This window comes from Apaloderma vittatum, unplaced genomic scaffold (assembly GCF_000703405.1).
Source record: "Apaloderma vittatum isolate BGI_N311 unplaced genomic scaffold, ASM70340v1 scaffold25606, whole genome shotgun sequence".
NCBI lineage: Eukaryota > Metazoa > Chordata > Aves > Trogoniformes > Trogonidae > Apaloderma > Apaloderma vittatum.
Genome location: NW_009722717.1, coordinates 50,557 through 72,888, shown reverse-complemented (window position 1 = coordinate 72,888; position 22,332 = coordinate 50,557). Strand labels below are relative to the sequence as shown.

The 22,332-nt window shown below is 46.8% G+C and overlaps 1 protein-coding gene across 1 annotated transcript in view; it reads left to right on the top strand.

Moving 5' to 3' along the window:
- Positions 1-22,332, top strand: part of SKI (SKI proto-oncogene) — a 96,903-nt gene that overhangs the window by 51,472 nt on the left and 23,099 nt on the right. The gene's annotated exons all lie outside the window — the stretch shown is intronic.

Below are 22,332 nucleotides of genomic sequence, written 5' to 3'. Positions count from 1 at the left end.
CGGTCAGTACCCAAGGGGGGGCAACTGGCCCAAGCGGCGGCGCCTGTCGCTCTGTGTGCAGACGGAGCGGCTTCGTGTCCAGCTGGGCCCAGCAATCTCAGTCGCTGGGTGTCAAATGCGCGGCAGTTCGCGCTGGGAGAAAGACCCGTGGCCATCTGATACTGGACTAGTGGTTCAGAAGCTTTTGTCCTTCTAGTTTGGTAGCACAAAGTAACGGTGATAACAGCTGGGAGTATCCCAGCGTAGTTGGCAGCAATATCCCCACACCAGGGATAAACATCCTGACAGAACTGAAGTGTTTATTTGCATGTGGATGTCACTGCTTGGTAAATTCCAACACATCTGGTTATCACCGCTGAGATTTGCCAATAAAAAAGGAGGGTGTTTTGCCTCATCTTTCCCAGAGCAAAGTGAGCGTGGCTGCTCACGGGAAGATTGGAGAAGCTGGTGCTGAACAGGTTTCATTCCTCCTTGTCTGTGCTCACCCCCACCTCTACCGAGTTCAACCACCTTTTTTCACTTACTTAGTATGACCACAACTATTTAACCACAGTTTCTGAACTTGATCTAACCACGCTGGTAGCCGTGGTAAAGACGAGCAACGTTGGAAGGAAAAAGCTGCAGTAAAGCAGTGAACCTGTGTGGATCTCGTGTGAGCTGAGCGCGCGTTTGAAACGCCTCCACCGCGCTGCCGGTGGGGTAGGTTATGAGCAGTGCCCCTGTGGGTTGTTACCTTATAGGTTGCGGAATATCAAATTGTGAAAGGAGTTCGAAAATTCAGTTGTTGGTAATAATTGTACTGCACGGTGTTTTCTAATGCCAAGTCGCTGTTACCTGTGCTGCCCTGAGGAGAGAGGGGAGCAGCCTGAGGCTGTTCCCTGAGCTGGCACGCAGGGAAGGTCCCTCACTCCTGGCGCAGTGTGCAGAGAATAATCTGTTTTGGCAGTTTTGTCCTTGCAGATCACTTCTCTCTCTTTGACACGTGGGCACTGGACAGCGGGTTGGGCTTGAAGGCTCAGGACACTTGAAGTAAGGATTTTGTAAGCAGATGGGCCCCGAGTAACAGGCGTAGCTGGTAGGGCTCAGATGAATTCTTGGTGAGGTCAAGATTCACGTCAGCACTGTGCTGTAATTACTGTCCCACAGCACCTTTCTGAAGTGTCCTCTGGCTATTTCTGCCTCTGAAATACATGGGTCTAAACTATTCAAAGTTCTTGAAGGCCAGAATTTCACTAGCACGTGGCAGGAGATGCTTCTCAATTAGCTCAGGGAAGCCCTTTTCCGTTGTAGTATTTTTCTTTTGCTGGGCAATGGAGCTCTGAATTTCATTTCAGCACCCGACTGGTGGTTTGAGGGATGGACACCTTTTGCCTCTGAGCGTGCAGGAAAAGGGAGGAGAAGGACATCCAGAGGAAAAAACGTTGCTTACATGGTCTCAGTGTGACTGAGACTGTTTGCAAAGACTTTCCTTGATAATGCTGCGTGCTGGGGCCACAAGAGACGCCCAGACAGCCTGTTGTAACTCCTGCTGATTTGCAGCAGTAATTTAAGCGTCTCTCTCTGTTGCTGTGTTTTCACTTCCTTTTCTAGAAAAATATCAAACTGTAGGTAAATGCTGTTCTTATTGCCTGCATGCCCCACATGCATGCTTTTAGAAATGGAGCTGGGATGCAGCGGTGGTTAGAATCTGCGGAAGGGGGAGATGATAAAACCACCTCAGTTTAATGGAATGAATTGCTTTTGCTTTGGTTCCAGAACATTCCTTTCCTATGTATAAGGCTCTCATGGTTACTTTGATATATAGAGCAATGTGAGAAATTGTCAGCCTCTGGGAGGCTTTGATTTTCTTTAATGTGTGCCCACATGAGATGTCAGAACAAAGCAGGAAGCAGGCAATCCCAAGCCTTCCTGTAGATTATTCTGCTTACGTGGAGGAATATGTGTGCTGGTCTTCAGGTACAGTGCCCAGCTGCCAGTTTGGGACACGTGGATTTAGTGGAGGAAGGTAGAAGCCAAGATGAGCCTTGTTTAGTTTTTCCTCATTAATCTTGTCTTGTAGCTTTTGCATTTCACTTCTCATTTTTGAATTTATTCTAAAACATTGGAAGTATTCGGAAGGTGATGGATGTGAGGGCTCCTGTGGCTGCGTATGTGGCGAAGGGGAGCTCCACAAGCAGTATCCTCGGTTGTTATTCCAGGGTAAGCTGTCTTAGTCAGAACTTCAGAGCAGCCTCAGGGCTGCTCTGTCTTATTGTTCCTGGGTATAGACGTATCCTTGAGGTGTGCAAACACACACACAGTGCACTGTTACACCTGTGCTTGGGCGGAGGCAGAACTTACAGAAACCATTTTTGTAAAATCTGTTTTACAGAGGCTTTTTGTTTACTTTGAGGCTCCTTTATGTGGGTGTAAAGAGGTTTTAATGCAATTTAGGATGCACTGCACAGTCCGTCAGCAGCTTCCCAGCACACAAATGGGAAAATTACCAGCTGTTTGAAGTGTAGCTGATTTCCTGGGGACCACCTCTCCCCCACTCTAATGGAGCACAGAGGTGATAGTGAAATGCAGTAGCAGAACAGAACGGCAGGACCTGACCCTCTAAATCATCTTGAAGTCAAAGAGCATTAAACAGTTCCTGATGCCGCCTGCCAAGTGCGTATTATCATTGCGTCTCTGAGTAGCGCAGCCATTTACAGATAAGGAAAGGTTAGTGCCCTCGGAGGAGTGGAATAGTGTTTACAGAGGCGTCAGGACCAATTGAACAAGTCAATACAGTGTCTGTTCCTTTGTCTTTTTTTATACCCAAGGGATGGTCCAGGTAGAACATCTCTTGCCGTGGCCAGAGGCAGCAGCCAGGGCAGCGTGTCTCAAGTGCTGCAGGTGTCCTGCACACGAAGTTTGTGCTGCGTGTCTCTTGCTGGTGCCCAGATACGATTTTCCGCGTGGTGTAAGTGATATTGCAGTGTAGTGAAGTCTCGCAGTCGCTCCAGTGGAAGCTGGGACTAAGGATATGTAAATTTAATTCCTTTGCCACGTAAATCCTCTGTAAGCATGATCCAAATCGTGTTAATCCAGATCTGTAAAAAGGGGCCTTTCTTTTCCTCGTCTTTGGATTGTAAACTCTTTGCGATAGGAATTGCTTCTATCTGAAAGCGTTTGTAGCGCTGTGCTCTTGTTTGAGATCCGTAAAAACTTCTGCGATGATCGTACCAGAAGAATGGGACCAGCTGAAAGTTTTTAGAGAGAGCAAACTGAGAATTCTTCCCCTCTGCCAAGGAGGAAGCAAGGGTATAGATAGCCCAGTACTGTTACTTGATTGCAGAACAAAGAAGGAAGCGATTAGGCCACACCCTTTTATGTTCCCTTCCCCTGCACGGATGTGGATTTCGGACTGAGACTCAAAGAACCTTAAGGGTAGGGGTGTGCTTGTCACCTAGAAGAAAACAGACGGAGTGGTACAGAGTCCGTGCAAGCTGCTGTGCACCAACCTCATCTGGTTTTGCTGCCAGCTGAAACAAGAACTTACGTATGATTCTGTTTTTCTCCTTTCCATATTTCTTTTTTCCATTAGCTTTAGAGTCAGTTAATGTTTATACAGACTGAGTCACCCATCCCTACCCAGCCACCAAAGAATGCATTTAATTCACAGCTCAAGAAGCAAACTGAATGTTTAAATTGACTCAACCTTTGTGGAGGCTTTGATCCACTGTGGCGAAGAGTGACTAAGTGAAACCAGGGGAAGTCAGCTTGCAGTACCCCAGCGTACAGCTTCTGCTGCAAGATCGTTTTCACAAAGAACTCTGAATGCTACAAGCAGTCTGGGAGTGGCATCGTGAATTCTGGAGCTGGGACAATGGTCGCTTTCTGCAGCGTCCAACAGTGCAAAATGACTGGGCAGCAGCCAGTGTCACAAAACGTTTGGGGTTCTTCAGCCTGTTTTTAGAAGTGCCAGCCCCTTTGAGAGCTCGGATTTGGATACCTTGGAGGGATTTGATTTTCACAAAATGCTGAATACATGCGTTCTGAAAAACTGGAAACTTGTCATATGAAAAGACTTGATTGTTGCCTTTTTCGAGATGTGTGTGCTTTGGTCAGCTTTTCAGATGTCAAACCAAGGTATCAGAAAAGTCGATCAAATATGGTCAACGACCGTAGCGTTTAAACAAGCCTTTTGGTCTGCCCCCCGCATTACTCCTTATGCCTTTGGAGCCCTGAAGGGTTTTGTTGCAGCTGGATTTAAGGTGTAAATAACTCAGCTGTGTGTGGCTGGGTATGGGAAGTATCCTTGATCTCTCCTCTGGGGACTCCGCAGTATCTGGAAGTTCCCCTTTCCCGGATAAGTGCCACGCTCATGTCTCTGACCGCTGCTCCATACTGAACCAAGAGCTTCGCCAACTTGGTTTCAGAGCCTTGGAGAAAGGGGGCAAATTGTCTCTTTTGAGTCGTGCAATTCCTGTTGTACGTTTTCTGGTGAGCAGCCAGGAATCCCTGCACACTGCCTCTCTCTTCTCCCTCTTATGCACACTCTGTCTCTCTAGCTTTTCCCTTGCCTTTTGTGCCAAGAATGTGGTGGGGGAAGGGGGAACCGCACAGGAAATGCCTCTTCTTTTCTCTAACGACATTTCCAGCTGCATTTGGATGGGAGAATTCGAGGAGGGGGAAAGCATCAAATCAGTGGAAAGTTGTTCAGCTGCCAAGTCAAACTGGTACATTTTAGCTCTGGAGACAGTAGAGCCTTTTCTCCTGAATTTTGGCCTGTTTTTAAAGTTCCGTTTTTGGAAAAGCAGGGGGGAAAAGAAGTTAGTGACATCAGTGCTCCTGGGTTTTATTTATATGCGCATTTTTTTTCCGACAAAAGTGAAGCTAAATTGGAGCTTTGCTTTTGAAGGGTGAAAGTGCAATCGGTTTAGGAAAGCTTAAGAAGGGTGACGCCTTTTTCTTTCACAGCAAGGAGTGTCTGCCTGCCTATCCATCTTCTGTTTATCTGTCCACGCACCCACCCACGTGCAGCGCCAGAGCCTCCTGCTTACTGCCTCCCATCCTTCTCCGTCGTGTTACTATTTAGTTACTCACCTGTCACACCTGGGGCACGTGTTAAAGCAACCCCCAGCGGTGCAGGTAGCTGGGGTGGGTCGGTGCGAGGACAGCCTTGCAGGTCGCCAGGGGCCGAGGAAACAGAGAGGGTAGTTGCAAAGTGCGGAGATGGGAGAGATGTCGGGAGGTGAAGGGTGTTCTAACCAGCGTGATTTCTTCTCTTCGTCTCAGCCCAGCACGAAGGACTTCTCCCCAGATTGTGTGAGCGTTGCAGGAGGAGATGGGCTTTGCCTGTGGCGTGCTAGATTTGGAGCTTCTCTCATTGGTTCAGTGCCCAGCATCCTGAGATCTTTTGTTCAATTTGTGCTCCAATGGTATTCTTTTTGTAGCTTCTGAGAGCAAAATTTGGGGTGGGCCTAACAGAAGTGGCAAGCAGGCACTAGAATCTCTGTGAGTGTTACAGTCTTAACAGTTCAAGTGCTGTGTATTTTGTAATTGCTTGCCATATAAACTGTGTCCCTTTGAGTAAGGTGCAGTGAGACATCAAAACTCTGCAGCAGTTATACCGTGTGATAAAAAAAATTTCAAAATAATAAAAAGGACAAAGAAAGAAATGGGGGGGAAAGTTGCTATTAGCAGCCTGGTTGTCTGCGTTTAGAAAACTGATTAAAAATGCATCATGCTGAGGAGACAGTCTGCACAGTGTGTAAAAAAGATGGGTTGCAATAATTCTGTCTGGGTGTTTTGAACCAAAGCTTCCAACAAAATATTTAGGGATGGGGAAGGGAGTCCAGTTCTGAGAAAAGTTGTGTATTGCTAGTGCGACCGCGCTCTGGACTCGAACCGAACGTGGAACCGCGCGAGGGTCACACAGCAACTGCAGCAGGCAAGAGGGAAGCTGGAGCAGGATGCTGAGGGTGCAGGAGGAGATCTCGCTTGTGATGCTGCGATGATATACTGGTAGTGTCAGAGCGTGAGAGCTGGAGTTCAGCTCAGCTGGATTGATCCCAATCTCTCTTGAGCCAGGGTAAATCAGAGACGACTTTCTGGAAGTCACGTGGCAGCGCGTTGATGGGAATCTCCAGTATGACTTAATTGAAACGCGGGAGTTGTTTGATTCCTCTTTGCGTTTGTCAGGGTTGACAGCGCACAGGGGGTAGCACAATGTCCTGAGGAGGTTCTCTGGGGCAAACGGAGAGCCCAGGCTTTTAATTCTCTGCGCCTGAGTGAGTCTGCATCTCTCTGCTTTACACGGTGGGTGGTGGTTAGTGCCCTGGCACGAAGTTTCGGGAAACTTGGATCAGTCACCTGCAAAAGCTTCTTCTCCGTGCATGTGAGCGTTCTGACTGCCACGAGGACCACGCGTCGGGGTTTCGCTGCGTGCCGCGCGCCTGGCTGAGTTACCAGCGTGCTGTGTAGCATCTCACAGAATCCAGCTGTTAGTCCCAGGGCTCTTCCCCCCAAACCTGCAGTTGCTGCGTTTACCACACAACCATTTTCTTCCTCTAACAGCACGGAAGAGCAGATGGGGTCTAGTGTAATGCCAGCTTCTCTGGTGGCGCTCTGCAGCCTTCTGTCTCTCTATCCTTAAAGAGAGGAGAGCGGAGGGGAGTGCTGGAACTTCCTTCTTGCCAGGCTTGAGTCACCATTTGCCCCGAGGGATCCCGTAAAAGCAGGAGTCACCAGACTTGCCCGGCACATGCTGTTTTCGCAGCCTACGGGGTGATGTCGTTGACTGTGAGCAGTTTCTGCCCTTTTTCTTCTCTCCAAAAAGCTGGGTTCCTTTAGCTTTGTACTCCCGAGCCTTCTGTGACCTGTTCTGTTGTCCCGTACTGCTGCCAGAGGGCACGAGGGAGGTCGGGGTTTCCTGCAGATTGGGGAGGAAAGAGCAGCAAGGGAGCTTTGGGCCTGCCTCTTTCCATAGCAGGAATTATTTTCACTTGGCATTTCCATGCTGTGTAACTGTGCTCTTTTCCTTACCCAGCATTGCAGAAAAATAATTGTAATACAACAAGGCTGGGAGTTCACTTACTCGGACCATTTAGAACTCTTTTTTTTCAAAGGTTTGAGGCTTCTTGGATTGAAAGGCAAACAAAACATACTACAGGAACCCCTAAACTATGATAAATCATTTCTTCCATTGGTTACTTTGTTGTTTTTCTCCTCTCTTGCGGCAGTTTGTTGTATGAAAAACTTCTGAGTGAAATATACAGTAATCGAGTGAATCAGTATCTGGCGAGGTGTTTCCTTGCAGTCTTGCTGCTCAGAACTTCATTTTAACGTTGGAAAGAGTCTTCTGCTCTTGCGAGCATAAATACTTCTTGCTTAGATCAAGGAGAGCTGTCTGATAGCTGCACGTGGCTTTTGCGGTGCGCTGGGGCACAGAACTGGATTTTTGAAGAATTGGGTTTTGTTCTTTCTTGTACTGGCTTTTCTGTGGCAAATTACTGTGTCCTCTTACGTGTATTTCTCCAACATGGGTGATGTATGACGGCTCTTGTAAGCTGTCACGACAAACTGCAGCTTATTTAACACAATTCTACACACGTTATTATTTCTGTTGTGTTTGAATTTGTCCTTAATTGCCTGTGATAGGTGCTGATTCGTAATGTTGTCGTGCTTGTTGTACATATACATGAGAACGTGCTGGATAGGTTCAAGGATCTGTCCGTGTGGATCAGGGTGGAAAAACAACTCCAAAGTCCTTATTCCCAGCGTTGGGCATCGGTCCGAAGGCAGTGGATCATTTCAATTCACTTCAGGCCAGTGAGCATGGAAGGGTAAAATGGAGCAGCCAGTAGCCAAAAAGACTTCGTTTTGCTTTGTTTTCAGTTTTCTCCCATATAGTCTGGATTTTGGGGTGAGCCATTACGTGAGTTGGCGCGTGGAGATTGGTGAAACTAGAAGAAAAATAGCAAAAGCGTGTGATTGTCTGAAAGGTGATGAAATAATTCTTTTAATTGCCAAATTGCCCTTAATCTCAAGATGACTTGAGGCAGTAAAAGTTCCAAAATCAGATACTGTGCTCGTGTCAGTCGAGTACAATACACATTAAAACCTTTGACCTCTCTCATTAAGTTCACCTCCATACTCTAAGGGAAAGTGAGAAAGGAAAAGATAATATTTACTGTAAGAGATAAATATTTACCACGTTTGGGTTGGCCCAGTGTGGTTGGAGCCCAGGTAGAACCTTCAGAGCTGTGTAAGCATCTTCCAGAGCGAGCGCAGTGCCTGTCAGCAGCAGACCTCTTCCATCGATTCCTAGGACAAAAAACCTCCCAAGAAATGCCCCATTTGCAAGAGCGAGCGTGTCAAGAGCGTTACGGGAGCGCAGCTGGATGAACGGTACGTTTGGTAGCGTTAGCACTTACGTCCAGGAGAGGTAACACCTGTGTACCGCCTCCTCAAAGAAGCTGTCGTGTGGAATTTGGGAGAAGGAATGTTCTTTCTTTTAGACCAACTTGACACTGGAAATCTCTGCTGGTTTAACATTGCCTCTATTTTTATTTCTCTTTGGAAACCTCAGTGGCCGTCTTGAAAGTTGTCTTTGTATTTATCTCATGCCACAGATGTCTTTTTAATAGAGAGTAGAACGTATTTAGGTTTGTTTTCTGCGCAGATAATGTTTGCAAAGAAGTGTGAACGAGTTGTTCGGGTTTTATTCAAGGGGTTTAGGATGGCCCGGTCTGGTTAGTGTTCTGGAAGAGCCTCTGAGCGTGGTGCGCTCTGGACGTGAGTACCTGTTCCCTCTCCTTTTGTAAGTGTTCGTTCTCCTGCTGACTGCTGGAGAAAAAAACCAACAAAGCAGGCAGATAAAAACACAAGACATTGGCAAAACTTTTGTTGCTGTAAAATTCTATCTGTGGTGCGGAGTAGAGGGCACAACGTTCTGTTGTTTGCCAGGACCAGATGGGACCGTTGCCTTTATCCCGAGGAGTTCCGACCGATACCTTGAAGGATCAGATGTGCTTGGCAGCCTGTGGGTATCCTGGACATTTCTTTCCATGTCTCCGTGTTTCTCTTGAGTCTGCCTTGGGCCAGGCTGTGTTTGTGGAGCTAGAGGCTGGCTCAAACTCGCTGTTATGTCGGTTTCTATGGAGGGAAAAGAAAACATACGGGTTGCCAGACCTCGAAGAGTATTAAAAAAGGAGAAGGAGGAGGGCGGGGGGGGAGGAGGGTGGCGAGGGGAGTATGGGCTGGAGAAGAAATGTAATCCTTGCGTGCTCTGAAGGTGAAATCTTGATTTCACCCTTCTCCCCCCATTTCTGCGTAGTACGTGGTGGGTTTTGACTTCCCGGGCTTGCAAAGCCAAGCTGAAGTCCGTGTAGCTCACGGAGTGGGCTTTCCGCAGGGCTGCTTTCTGGCCCGACACCTGGCGAGCTGGTGGCTGAACCCCGCTGGTCTGTCCGGTGGTTCAGCCCTGGGGGATCACGGGGTACTTCAGGTTGTATTCCCCTCAGAAGCCTCCGGATGATCGGCGGAAGTACCGCAAAGGAGCGAGCGTTTCGTGCAAGCGCGTCCAAACTCTTCCTCGCCTTGCTTAGGCTTGGGGTGAATCTCGGCAAGCTCTGCTCCGCTCTGTCGGGAGCAGTTTCAAAGGGCTACGGCTCGCTTTCCGCCTACACTGGGAGTTACGTTTCAGTGGGTACGAGTGTTTCAGTAGCACCCTCTGGCATCAGGTGAAAGCCCCTGCAAGCTCTCTGTCGGTGGGAGCGGATGGGGTTTATCATCTTGCTCTCCATCTGCCTGGTGTAGAAGATGTCTCTTAAGTTCTTGGCTCTAGGGAGTTCGTGCAGCTTCCTGTAAAGTGGCAAGGCATTGCGTGCTCTGAGCGGGATGCAGCAGGGAGCAAAACAAATCAAGAGGAAATTATCTGCCCTCAGATTAATATTCTGGCCTCCATCCTCTTGAGAGATGTCAATTTTTAAATATATCACTTCATAGTTGGTTTTTGGATGGTTTCCAAAGCTGCTTGCATCTCTGATCTTACTGAGACAGAATGACTCCAGCGAGCCATCGCTACAAACCTGTGCTTGTAAACCTTTTACATGATGTTTTTCTTTTTATTCAGTGGGAATCCTGCAGCCTTGCAGGGTTTGCTCCTCCATCACGTACCGTCAGGCTGCTGGCCCGTGGGACCGCCACGCGCAGTTCTCTTGTGACAGAGCCCCGTCAGTCCTAACCAGGGGCTGGTGTCCTCTCTGCACTGCCCCGGGGCTCAGACTAGAAGGAAATTCTGGAGTCTTCAGGTGTCAATTCAAACTTGGACTAAGGTCGTTGAGATTTGGAAACTTGTTTTCTGACCAGACCTGCAGCTGGGTTTCAGGGAGCTGGGAGCAATCTATGGTTTTGTGTAGAAACCCAACAGAATTTCTGTGGTTTTTTCTTCCCCTGAGTTTTGGTTTTATTGCTTTTAGAAATAGTCAAAGGACGTACACAAGCATAGATAGCTGAAGTAAATAGAAAACCACCACCAGTGCAGTTTCTCACAGTCGAATATTAGGTTCTTCCTCATTATAAGGAATTTCCCTCTTTTTAAGACCTAAAGGTACCTCTCTCAGCAGTGCTGCATCATAGAACTTTGGTATCTTAGCTTTTAAAAGACATCATTAGTTCTGGGTAAACTTTCCTGTGCTGATAAAAGTGTCACATTTTGGGCTTTCCTTTCTTCCACATTTTACATTATAAATCAAGACAAATGGAGGAACACGGCATAGTTATTTGCACCGTAGGGCTCAACAGAATTGCTTTTACAGGTGGATAATATTATCAGAAATATTCAAAAAAACATGCTCTGTTTTAGAAATTGTTTTTACAGCGATAAGATTGTCTTAAAAAAAAGAAGAAAGCCCTCAGAATCTTGCGCATTAAAGACAATCTCAAGATAAATATGTGCATGCTTCAGGCAGTCCAGTGTATCTTTTATTTTTTGCTAAAGAGACGTAGTTTTCTTTACAAATAATGTTGCATCTGCCTGGTGTGTGCTGAGTTTTTTACCTGAGCATAAGACGCGTGAGCAAGGACAAGGTACAGACAAACCGGGTGGATCGTTGTCACCTGTCTGGCTGAGAGCGGAAAGGAAATTGGGGGTAAGAAGATGGACGAGCTCGCATGGGATTTTGTTAATGTTGTTTTGAATCGTCCATAAATATCTTCTTTACAATCGGGCTGTTCCTGTTGGGTGTCCTGGTGGCCCGTAGGATGTCCTGACGTTTTTGAGCAGCTGAGGAGTGCTTTAGCTGCAGACCAAAGGTCGGCATGGAAAAGAGCCTGGGAAATGAGAATTTGCTCACGGTAGAAGTTGCTTTTAGAGCAAAGCCTAGAACGCTTGGTAAACTTCACCACGTTTGCCCTTTTGTTTTGGCAGTTCAGACACTGGCTGCAGGCAAGGCAGTTCCAAAGAGCTTAATTGCGGCGTGGTCTGGAGGGTGCCACATTTCCCCTGTAATCCTCCTCATTTCAGCAGCCTGGCCCTGGCCCGGGAGCCGCGGCTGGGACGCTCTCGGGCCGTTACACGCTGCGTGGGTGTCGCTGTGCTGGGTGGGATCCGAATACACCACAGTAAATACGGTTATTTGCACTAACTCCACGAGTGCCGTGGGCGCGGCGGGGGGCACGGGGCAGCGAGGCTGCTGGAACTCTTCCACCCGAAAATCTCCTTGGTTCCGAGCGGTCCCCTCGGTAAACATTGACCTCAGCTGGCAGCTGAAGCAGGGCAAGAGTTTATTTTTATTTCTTGGAATTTGGTAGACCTGAAATCTCTGTTAAATGTTAACTTTCAAAAGACACATGCATCAGCATTCTGAGCCACCGCTGGTATGAAGAAAGAAGGGATCATACGGAACGTAAAATGAGCCCGATTTTGTCCTTTCGCAGCCTTCTGCCTCTTCCTTCCTCTCCGGGCAGTTCTGGGTGACCCGTACAAGAATCTGCAGCCACCTGTGCACCGTCTAGTAACGCTGGCAGTTTTTACTTTTAATTTGATCATAGAAGAAGCTCAGCTGGCAAAGATTTAATCCCATTCCCCCACCCCGTCCTGCTTTTTTAGATTGTTTTTATTTAAGTGATTATAGTGGTTGCCATAGGAAGAAAACAGTTTTAGAGAGTCGGTTGCTGAAGTGTTGACTCATAGATTCAGTGCTAAAAAGGTGTTTAAGTCTCTGATGAACTGTTATAAAAAATGGCACAAAATGTCTCCCTTACTCAGTTTGTAAACTGCATATGCATATATAATGAACAAAGAGACCTTGTTAAATAGACACTTCTGACCTCAGAAAGGGGGAAAAAAAATCTAGAATTTTTGCCTCACTTTAAGCACTTTCACATCCAGATTAAGCTTTGTTCTGTAAAGACCTGAGAGAAGAAATGTCTTCCGACTGCATTAGTTACTTTTAAGAGTTTCAACTAGTAATTTTAATTATTATTATTTTTTCCTCTTTCTTCCAAACAACAATTTGGAATAACTCCAGCTTTATGTCAAACTGAGATGTTGGATAGACAGTTGAAAGAATTGAATTTATGAATCCTCTTTTGTTTCTGAGTATTGAAGGAGGATAATCCGTACAAATGAATGGTCTGAATTTTTTCCCCCGAGTTTTGGGTTTTATTTTCTATGACAGTTCCGTGAATCTGGAATCGCTCTGTTAACATCATCTTGGCATTCGCTTGCTGACATTTGTTCCTCTCTGGCCTAAGAGTAGGATGTCCCTTTCTGACTGGGGGCTCCACTTCACACTGACACCAAGACCAGATTCGTGATCACCCGTCCTGGAGCAGAGACTGGCAGCTGGAATCGTGACCTTCTGCGCTTAGTGCTCTATGAATGCGTTGAGCGGCATTTGCTTCCTTACTTCTTGAAATCTAATGTAGCAGAAAATGAAGCAAATGAATGAGGCTGCTCAGAGGGGGCCAAGGGTAACGAGGAGGTGCGGCAGCCATCAGCGGAGCTGCTGTGCGACCCCGTTGAGTTCTCATCATGCTGAACAGCTGTATATAAAGGTAAATCCTATCAACTCCCTTCACCCGGTTACCTGAGATCATACTAAGTACGAGAGCAGAAGAGAGCTCTCAATAGAGGAATACAGAGTTTCCTGGATTAACTCAAGCAGGAGAAGTCAATCTAACAGCCGCTCTTTAGATGGTGTCCGCGTGCCAGTGCCAGTTCCTCATCGCCTGCAAAGTTTATTCTCTATATTGGAAGATTGTGCCCCAAACAACTTTATTTCACAAAGTATCTACTTGTATTTGGGAAAGAACAGCAGTGATGGGAGATTGAGAGTTCTTGGAGTTTGGATTTTTGCTGCTGTTTGTTTCAAAGATGAATTCCAAAGCGCCTCAGCTATGTAGTAAAAATACTAATGCCTGCTTTGCCCTCTTCCCGTGTTATCTGTGCCTTCCGTCATTCCAGCTGTTCACACTGAATTTGGGCAAAAACATTTGTGTCTGGAGAAGATTGTTTATAGCAAAAGCATTTGCTACCTTTCTGTAAGTCTAAATAGCAGCGGTAAACTCTACGGACAGGATCCAAATGCACAACAGCTGCCTCCAAGTGAGCCCAAACGCCGGGAGGAGGCTCGGAGTGTTTATAGTGTGTCCTGGAGTCTCAAGTAAGGCTCCTCTGGCTGTACATGTCCTTTTAATTTACACAGATGTTTCTTCATCATCTATTCTTTTTCAGGCTGTTGGAATGAGCAACAATTTAGTCTAATTGTGCTGGATGTTTGGGCTGTAAGGCTGTTTATTTTGTCTGTACGTCTGGAATACTCACTCTTTCAAGGACTTGACTCCACTCCACAGACCGCACAGGATTTAGAGAGGAATGGGTTGTGTGCTTGTTAAAACCTCGAGGATGATGGTGGGTTTCAAGCGCTGGTCTTCTACTCGTGGCTGTGCTACGGGGCAGGCTGCTGCCCTCAGCCGCGTGGCACATCTGGCAGAGGGTCGTGGTGAGAAGAATCACCTGTTTGTGTAATGCCCGGAGATCTGTGGATGAGAAAGGGCTGTTGTTCCACTCCTAGAGAAGAATTTCCCTTGTCGGGAGAGTAGGATGCCTGTAGTCAATTCCTGTATTACTGTGCATCTGATTTTCTGAAGCGAAGCCCAAAGTTGGCAAAATAATGAGGTGAGCGTTTGCCAAGCTGGGATCACCTTTGTTGTTGAGCAAAGGGAGATCCTTCAAGTGCATCCGCTGCAGTTTGTACTGCCTGACCCTAACAGAAGGGGGCTTTGCTGTGGTTTGTTTGTTCTTGTTTTGTTTGCTTTTAAAAAATAAAACTTGCATTATTAGTAGTATAGTTTTTGTTTCCTAACTGACATATTGATTGTAAGTAAACCTTTGTGATAGCACCCGAGAGCGACAGAGGAACCAGCTTGGTGAGGTGGTTGTTCTTGGGGAATTGAGCGTGGCACACCTCAGCCGGCGAAGGAGAGGATCTGCCTTGTGCCCATGGGCCCTGATAAAAAAGGACTTTCGTATAGCTGAGGAAGGGAGAGTGAAGACAAACAGCAAAAGCAATGGAGTAATTATTCCCTTTTTAACAAATCTTACAGGTCTTTAATAACTCTTGTCAAACAACCCTTCTTCACCTCCTCTGATCATGATAGATAATCAATTGTGTAGGACAACTGATGTGTAATAAAATAGCAGTTAGTGCAAGAGAACCCAATGCATGGAGAAGCAAAGAGCCCTTTAATGACTGTAAGAGTATTATTTAATCCCAGTGGGTTCCTTGGAGAGTTCTGCAGTTTATACAAGTGTCTTAGTCCGTGATACATTAGGTTTGCAATTCGTAGCTGGTTTTCACTGATTAAAAGTGTTTAGAAAGTGACTCAAGTATTGCTTTGTAACACAATGAGCAAGTTTCGGTGTGTGTGTGGGGCAGCTTGTGTTTAGGAAGCAGGGTGGTGCTCTTGCCATGGAGTCACTGGCCTGTAGCGTACGCAGAGGTGTGTGGGTGGAGATGGGGCAGAGGTGAAAAGTATTAATTGTCCTTGTTATCTCCGTGCTGATTTGTGAGACTGCAGACACCTGATATAAGTTGATCATTAAGTAGCTTTTGAAATATGTAAAGTTGGTGTGTGCGCAGTTTCTCTGCCGTGGGTACAGCCGCACTTCCATAGCTGAGGCCCATGCCTTTAGTTTCAGTGACCTTGTAGAGCAAGCAGTTACTATGGAAAAGGAAGTTACGGAATACTATAATTGGGATTTTCATCTCCCGCTGCAGATAACTTGTGTTTGCGAATTGTGGTTCGGTCATGAAGCGACCAGAGCTGCTTCCCCGGGGAACTGTTGAGTAACCTTCAAATGTCCAGTAACCTTCAAATGCCCAGTAACCTTCAAATGTTCAGTAACCTCCAAATGTCCAGTAACCTCCAAATGTTCAGTAACCTCCCGGGCGAGCGAGGCTCTGGATGCGGTTCGATGTCTCACTGCGGGCTGGGACTGTACATCTCTGAAATCTTTCATTCCCTAGTCTGTTTTATTTGGCTTTTCTTCTGTAACTGTGAGCAGTAGCACGTCCTACCCTTTCTCAGCTTTCCAAAAGTTCCTTGAGTCCCTGTCTCTTTTCTTCTAACTTCACCTAATGTTCTCTTCCTTCTTTCCTTCCCTCACCCCCATTTTGATCCTTCCTTAGCATTTTTCATCATAATTAAGCTATAATGTGTAATTTACCGTTCTGTGCCAAACCATGAATCTTTTGCATGGGGAGGGAGGAGAGAGAGGGAGAAATTTGAACAAATAAAAGGTTTTATTTTGCATGGAAACTTGGCAGGCTCTGATGTGCCAGCTTCCAGACACAACTAATGCTGGGCTTCTTTTGCACAGGGGGGTGATTTAAAGAAATACACCTCTTGCTAGAAATACTAGAACTCATTTTCTTCTTGGTACCCCTTCTCCTTTACCACCTTCAGAACTGTATATTGTGCAACGATTGGCTTGGACAAACACTCCTCTTGTGTGTCTTTAAGGATACCAGCCCGTGGAAGAGGTTTCTTCCGTGTGTCCAAATGGGGAGAACGCTTTGCGATTCCGTCCGTGGGTCTCCCCATGCTTTGCAAATCTTGTGTTACGTACACACCTCCTGATGGGTGGCCTTAAAATGTTACCTCAATGAGCAGAAATATAACGGTAATGCCGGTGCATGACTCCACTCTCTTTGTTCACCTCTGCTTGTGTATCCCCCTGGAGTTGGGCTCTGGTGAGTAGCTCCTTGAAACAGAAATGTTAGTCCTCTCCCATTTAGCTGTGGTACCTCTGTACATGCTCCGCAGCCTGTCGGTATTAGCCTTCCATGACAATGTGGCCATCTGGCCTGAAGCACAGCAGTGTTGGATCTCAGGAGGAATAGGATTTTAAAGTGCGTGGTGTTACTTTTCTTTAGGTGCTGTACTATAAACCACAAGGTACCGTGGTTTCAGATCTTTCTGTTTTTCTCTGTTGGTCTCCCATAACTCTGAAACAGCTTAGTTGAAAAATGTTTTGCAGCCCCCTTATGTATTTCGTTTCGTTGAAGGTGGGAAAATGTCCAGCCAGTGATTGATGGGTTTTTGGAACTTGTTCAGACGTTTTACTTAGCTGGGATGGAGAGGGTTCTTACATTTGAATCTGATCCAGCATTCCCTGTGCTGCAAAGCTCCTGCTGGCTTGTTACTGACTTTTTTTGCTCTTAAATATATAAAGAAAAAAAAAGGGGGGGTGGGGAGCAGCAAAAAGTACAGCAGACCTGAAATATTTCAGCTGATTCTGTGTCGAAGCTGAAATTAAAAACTTCAGACCAGGTATGTTTGCACTTTCTGTCTCCCTTTTTCCCACCGTCGTGCTGCATTAATGCCGTGGGTACCTGTGTGGTGCCGGCCTTTCCTTCGGCCGTGCAAGGGTTGCTCAGCAGGCGATTAAAGCACGAGCGGTGTCGTGGGCAATTGCTTCTGTGAAGGGTTCAGTGGAAGCGAGCAAACTGCCCAGGTTCGGCGTTCCTGAGCGCCCTGCTACGGCCGACTGAGAAGCCTGTGGGCAATGCTACGCCCGAATGGGAACCTCATCCCGGGAAAAGAGATGTGACCATCCCTGGGCGAGTCTGGAGCAGGTGTGGCCCACAAGCAGCAGATGATGAACAGCGTAGCAAAAGTGATGGCAAAACCCCTCCGGTATCTTTGCAGAATGGGCTTTGGAAAAATGACTTAGAGCGCAGGCCTGGTTGCATCCTTAATGCTGGAGCAGCTTTCAAGCAGCTCTATAATTTGGAATGTGAGTGACGTCAGTTCTTCTGGCCATCTGGTTAGAAAATCTAGTTGTAACTGAAAATATCCAGCCCTTTTTTCTCCATTGCTAGGTGGTGACTACACACTTATGTAATTTAACAGCTCAAATTCTTTTCCATTCTGGTGATCTCTTCACAAAGTCGTAACAGTGTGGATGCTACTGAAAGGATATAATCAACCTCTTCAGCGTTAGCAATTTGTCGGCTAAAGGGTAACCGCTTCCGAGGAAAGCACCGGGCTGGGGGTGAGAAGATACGATTCTGTTTGCTCTGGTACCAGTTTGGTACGTGACCTTGGACAAGCACATTTCCAGTTTTCTACCTCAGTTTCCCCCACTTATTAAATAGTGATAATGACACTTCCTATCGGACAGGCACTGTTAGGATCTAATGAGTCATGCTATGAAACACTTAAAGAGCACACGGTATTGTTATAATTACTGCCTGCCTTGTTCTGCTCATTCCCTGCTCTTCTTCCCCCCCCCGCTTTTGCTTCCTGCTTGGCACATCCAAACATCCCATTTGAATGCGGTTCTTTAAATACTTATAAAGCCTCGCTGCTCCTTCTGCAGGGGTTGTAGACTGGGTTATAACATTGTACTGATGAAAAACACGCATGAAAATGCGCTCTCTGAAAGCATCTGAAAAATAAAGGGATGCAAATCTGTCGGCCATTTCATAAAGCCTTTTGTGTGGCAAAACTCAGGAGCCCAGGAACAGGTTGTGAACTAAGAAGTGGTAAACACAGCTTACAAAAGTAATGCTCGTATGAAACATTCCTTTTGGATTTACTCAGATTCCTGGTAAAATTTTCCAAGCAGGATGATCACAACACCTCGCGTTTCATTTCTATGTTTAGTGTTTCCTCTAATTCCTGATGGAAAGGTGAAATCTCTTTGTATTATTGATTCTTAAAGCCAGCAGAGTCTTGAGCTGAGCATCCTTGCAGCTCCCCCCGCTACACCAGCTCAGCTGAAATGCTGGTGACCAGGAGAGGAGAACTGGTGTCACTAGGGCAAAGTACGACAGAGAATTTGCCAGGGAGGAGCTGAATTTTTACGAGTAAAAAAAAAAAGGGCCGTTTGCATATTCTTTTTAAATTCTCAGGTCATGCATATTAAAACTTAACTTGGAATGGAAGGAACTACTCCATTTTATTATTCCAAAGGAGTGTGTGAAGGGGACAGCGTTGAAAAACAAATAATAAAATAAAACAGAAACCAACTTGCTCAATGGAAGGAAGAAACGATCACATTGTTCCGCCCTTTCCACCTTTATTAAAGCAGGCAAACTCGTTGCGCTGAGGTAGGGGAATTGAGAGATGAAGATCGGTGCATCAAGTCTGTCAGCAGACCTGCTGGAGGAGCGTCGGGCACACGAGCACGTTCCTGCGGGTGAGCTGGGATTTCGCCTCACCCTGTGCCGGCTCCTTTGGCACAAGGCTTGTAGCTGCTCCGAGAATGTGGTAGCTCACCCCGTAGTGGCGAAGGGAAAGCTGCGTCGCTGAGTGGAAAGCGACCTGAGGTTTACTCTGGCTTTGCAGGAATATGTGTGTGGTGCTGTAGAGGAGCTCAGTTTGCTCCCTGATGTGCTTCTGTGCCACCACTCCGTGCCCTGAAGAAATAAGTGAGAAGGCTCAGTTGTCAGGGCATGGATCACAAAGCCTCCCAGCCTTAAGGAGGGTTGTGACTGGCAGGAAATGTGCTTGTTTGTATAACATCAAAACCATACGGGATCCTTTTTTTTAATTATTATTTTTTCTTTTCCCCTGAAAGCTTTTCCACCTGTCGTGCATGGACGTAAACTTCAGCTGGCCCTTCAGCTGGCCGCAGCACCCACTCCTGCAGCAATGAATCCTTGTATTGCATCTCTTGTTGTAACGCGCCATTTTCCTACATTAATACCGAGTTGGAGCTCTAGAGCTTACATTTATTTTCCTAAAGCACTAGAAAGAATGATTTCATATTGGGGGGAAAAAAGGAGTGGGAATTACTCAGTGGTTGGGTTTAATTGTTCTGAATCCTTACAGTGTTTCATGAGAAAATGTACCGAGGAGATGTGCCGTACAGTGGGAAATGTGATGGAAAGGTATAATTTGACCACCTACCACCAGCAGCTGAAAAGCACTTCTAAGGGCTGCATGCCTATCAGGATTAATCACTAGTTCGTTATTGAAAATGCCTCCTTTTTCACTCCTGCGATCCTTCACGGTGGGCTGCAGGCGTCAGGAGGTGTTTGCTCGAGGCAGGTGGGAGCTGCCGTCCGAGGCCGTGCCTGCGCGCTGCCCGCGAGCCGCTGCCGTTGGGCGCCTTTGGAGCCTTCTGTGGAAATGGCCTCGGGAGGAGAGGGGGGCAGAGGGCTGGGGGGCAACCCCCACCCGTGGCAGAGCAGCACCGTGTCTCTAGACGGTTTATGGCCCCCCTGTCTAGTCATTTACCTCCAGCTGAACTCTGGCGATGGACGTGGCCAAGTGTTTCATTTGGACAAGGAAAAAAAAGAGCATTATTGAAAGGGACTGACCTTTCCATCACCCTGCTCTGTCGTCATGGCGCTTTTATAGCATTTCTCTCGACCAACCCCTTCCCTTTTCTAGACCACAATAATTCCCCTCCTCCTCTTGGTCCGTCCTCCCAGGAGGTTTGGTGGTTTCTCTTTATTTTCACAGACACCTGCACTGCTGCACTTGTCCCCTAAAATCCCGTGAGCTTCTGGCAGAATTTAAAATAATCAGCTCTGGTCCATCAGCAAAGCTGGGAGACGCTGGGCTTCCGTCTCTTGGGGGTGCCCAGACGTGCTGAGCAGGGACACCGAGACCAAAGGAGCCTCGGAAATGGTTTTCTTCTTTTGCTCAGAGAAGAGCAGCTGAGGGCGCTTTGCCTGGCACTTGTGCTGCCGGAGCGCTGGTGTTATGGATAGAGTGGCTTTTAGTTTGCAGAGCAGGGAGTCTAGTGCCTTCCCTCTGATCTGAAACCCGTAGTGGGAAATAACCCTCTTGAGCCTGGCGGCTTCTGTCAGAATTGACTGTCGGCCGTGTTAAGGCCCGAGGCCGCAGGAACTCGGGCAGAGCGGATGTGTTGGCACACCTGGGAGCAGGGGTCGGTGTGTTTGCTGTTCTGCGGGCTTGGACGTGGAAAAACTGGGGTTTGCTCAAAGTCCTACTGAACTTTAGAATGAAGCAGCGTGGAGCTGGTGTTGTACTTGGGCTGGAATGCCACGCCGACAGTTCTGTGCAGTGCCTCTTTCTGGTCATTTGAAGCGTTTGTCTTTCAAGTCCAAGTATGGTGCCGGAATCGTAAGAAGGGGTTAATTTGATGCAGTCGCTCGGGTGGAACCTTGCCTGGTAAGAGAGCTCTGTCCTTGCCTGGCTCTTGTGTCCCTGTTTTTATTTTGCACCTCTGCGAATTTTAAACTTTTTAGTAATCACACTTACTAGGCATGAGGCTTGAATATAAGCCAATAAAAAGAAGAAAGAAGGCAAACTGCTGCCAGGTTATTCCCCCAGCCATGTAGCTGGTTTGCTGATGAACCACAGGCTCTAGGCCAGGCTCCCCTAACTCCAAAAGGTCCTGGGTGGGTGGAGGGGGGGAAGCCGGGTGGTGCTTGCACTGGGCAGGAAAGGGCCAGACAGAAAAATTGATTGTTACTGAAATGGGATCTGACATGAGAGAAAGTGGAAGTAGAGGACAGAAAAACTGCAACCTCAGCACTCCATTAGAAGCCCTGTGACTTTATAGAATGTGTTGGTGTCCTCTTTCTCTCCCGGAGATGAATTTGTGGAATCCTTTCTAGGGAAAAGGAAAATAAGGGAGTGAGTACGTGTAGCTGAGTTGCACAGTGCCCTGCGAGGGATGCGCGTGCAAAGGTGGCGTCAGTCGGACTGGTGATGACTCCTGCAGGACCGTAACCTCCTCTTGCTGGCGCTAGAAATAAACCCACTAGAATGGGTAGGTCACAGCTGTAGCAGGTAAAATGCTTTAGGTGTGCAGCTGGAGGGGTAAAAACCTTCAAGGCTGTGTAACTTGTGTGCGAGGGCTAAACGACCTTAACACAAGGGGTAGCGTGGTGTATTTGTGATCTGCATTTTGGGTGCAGCTTCAGGCATTGACAGGTAAAACACCTCTGCCGGCAGGGAGGAGTTGCCTTTCGCTCTCTGGTTACTACCCCAAGGGCTTTCTGTATCTTGAGAGAAATATCTAATGGTTTCTCTGCTGTTCTGAACCAGAACATTATTTTTTTTCCTAGTGAAAAATGTAATTGTTAAAAGGGAGCCGTTCATTAAAATAATTCTAGAGCCTCATTGTTTCATGGAGGAGAAAACTCCACAGAACTAAATTTGACTTTTGCATGAGACATAAAAATGTGGTGTAAGGTGTTAAGAAATCCTGGTCAAAGGACATAAGGGAGCTGAGAGGAATGATGCTTAAACATTGACCCTTTAAACAGGGACCAGTCTTGTAGAGGATTTCCTGTAGAGATTTTTGGGTGATATTTGGACACGTATTTCTCTCTGTGGAAGTCTTGTCCGTGAACCTGAATAAACTGAAGTAAGTTGCAGTTTGCCTGCAGTGTCGGTGCTAACTGATGGGTTATCTGGCTACAGATACGCTTAGCTCAGCATCTGGTGCTGGGATGTGTCAGGAAAAGAAGGGAAAAAAGAGCAACTCTTGTGTTCAGTTTTGGAGAACATTGTGGAAGGCTAACTTAAATCTCTTTTCTATTTTAACCACGTGCTCTTGTTCAGAATCATAAACTGAGACTCTTGGAGGTGTTGAGGGGTTCCGCAACTATGTCCTGCAGTAGCTTTCTGCAACGATTTGGAAGTTGCAGAAGAAGGCTTCAAAATCAAGTGCTCAACATGTAGAAGTAAGACTCATGAGCTCCATCTTGAATTGGTTCCCAGCTGGAATTAATGGTGCTTAACCCTATTAAAGAATTAGGAAAAATTAGATTTTTTGGGTTTTGTTTTCTATGAAAACATTAGTCTCGTTTCTGTAGTGCCTTTTATTTGAAAAATCTCAAACTCCTTTAGAAATTGTGATAC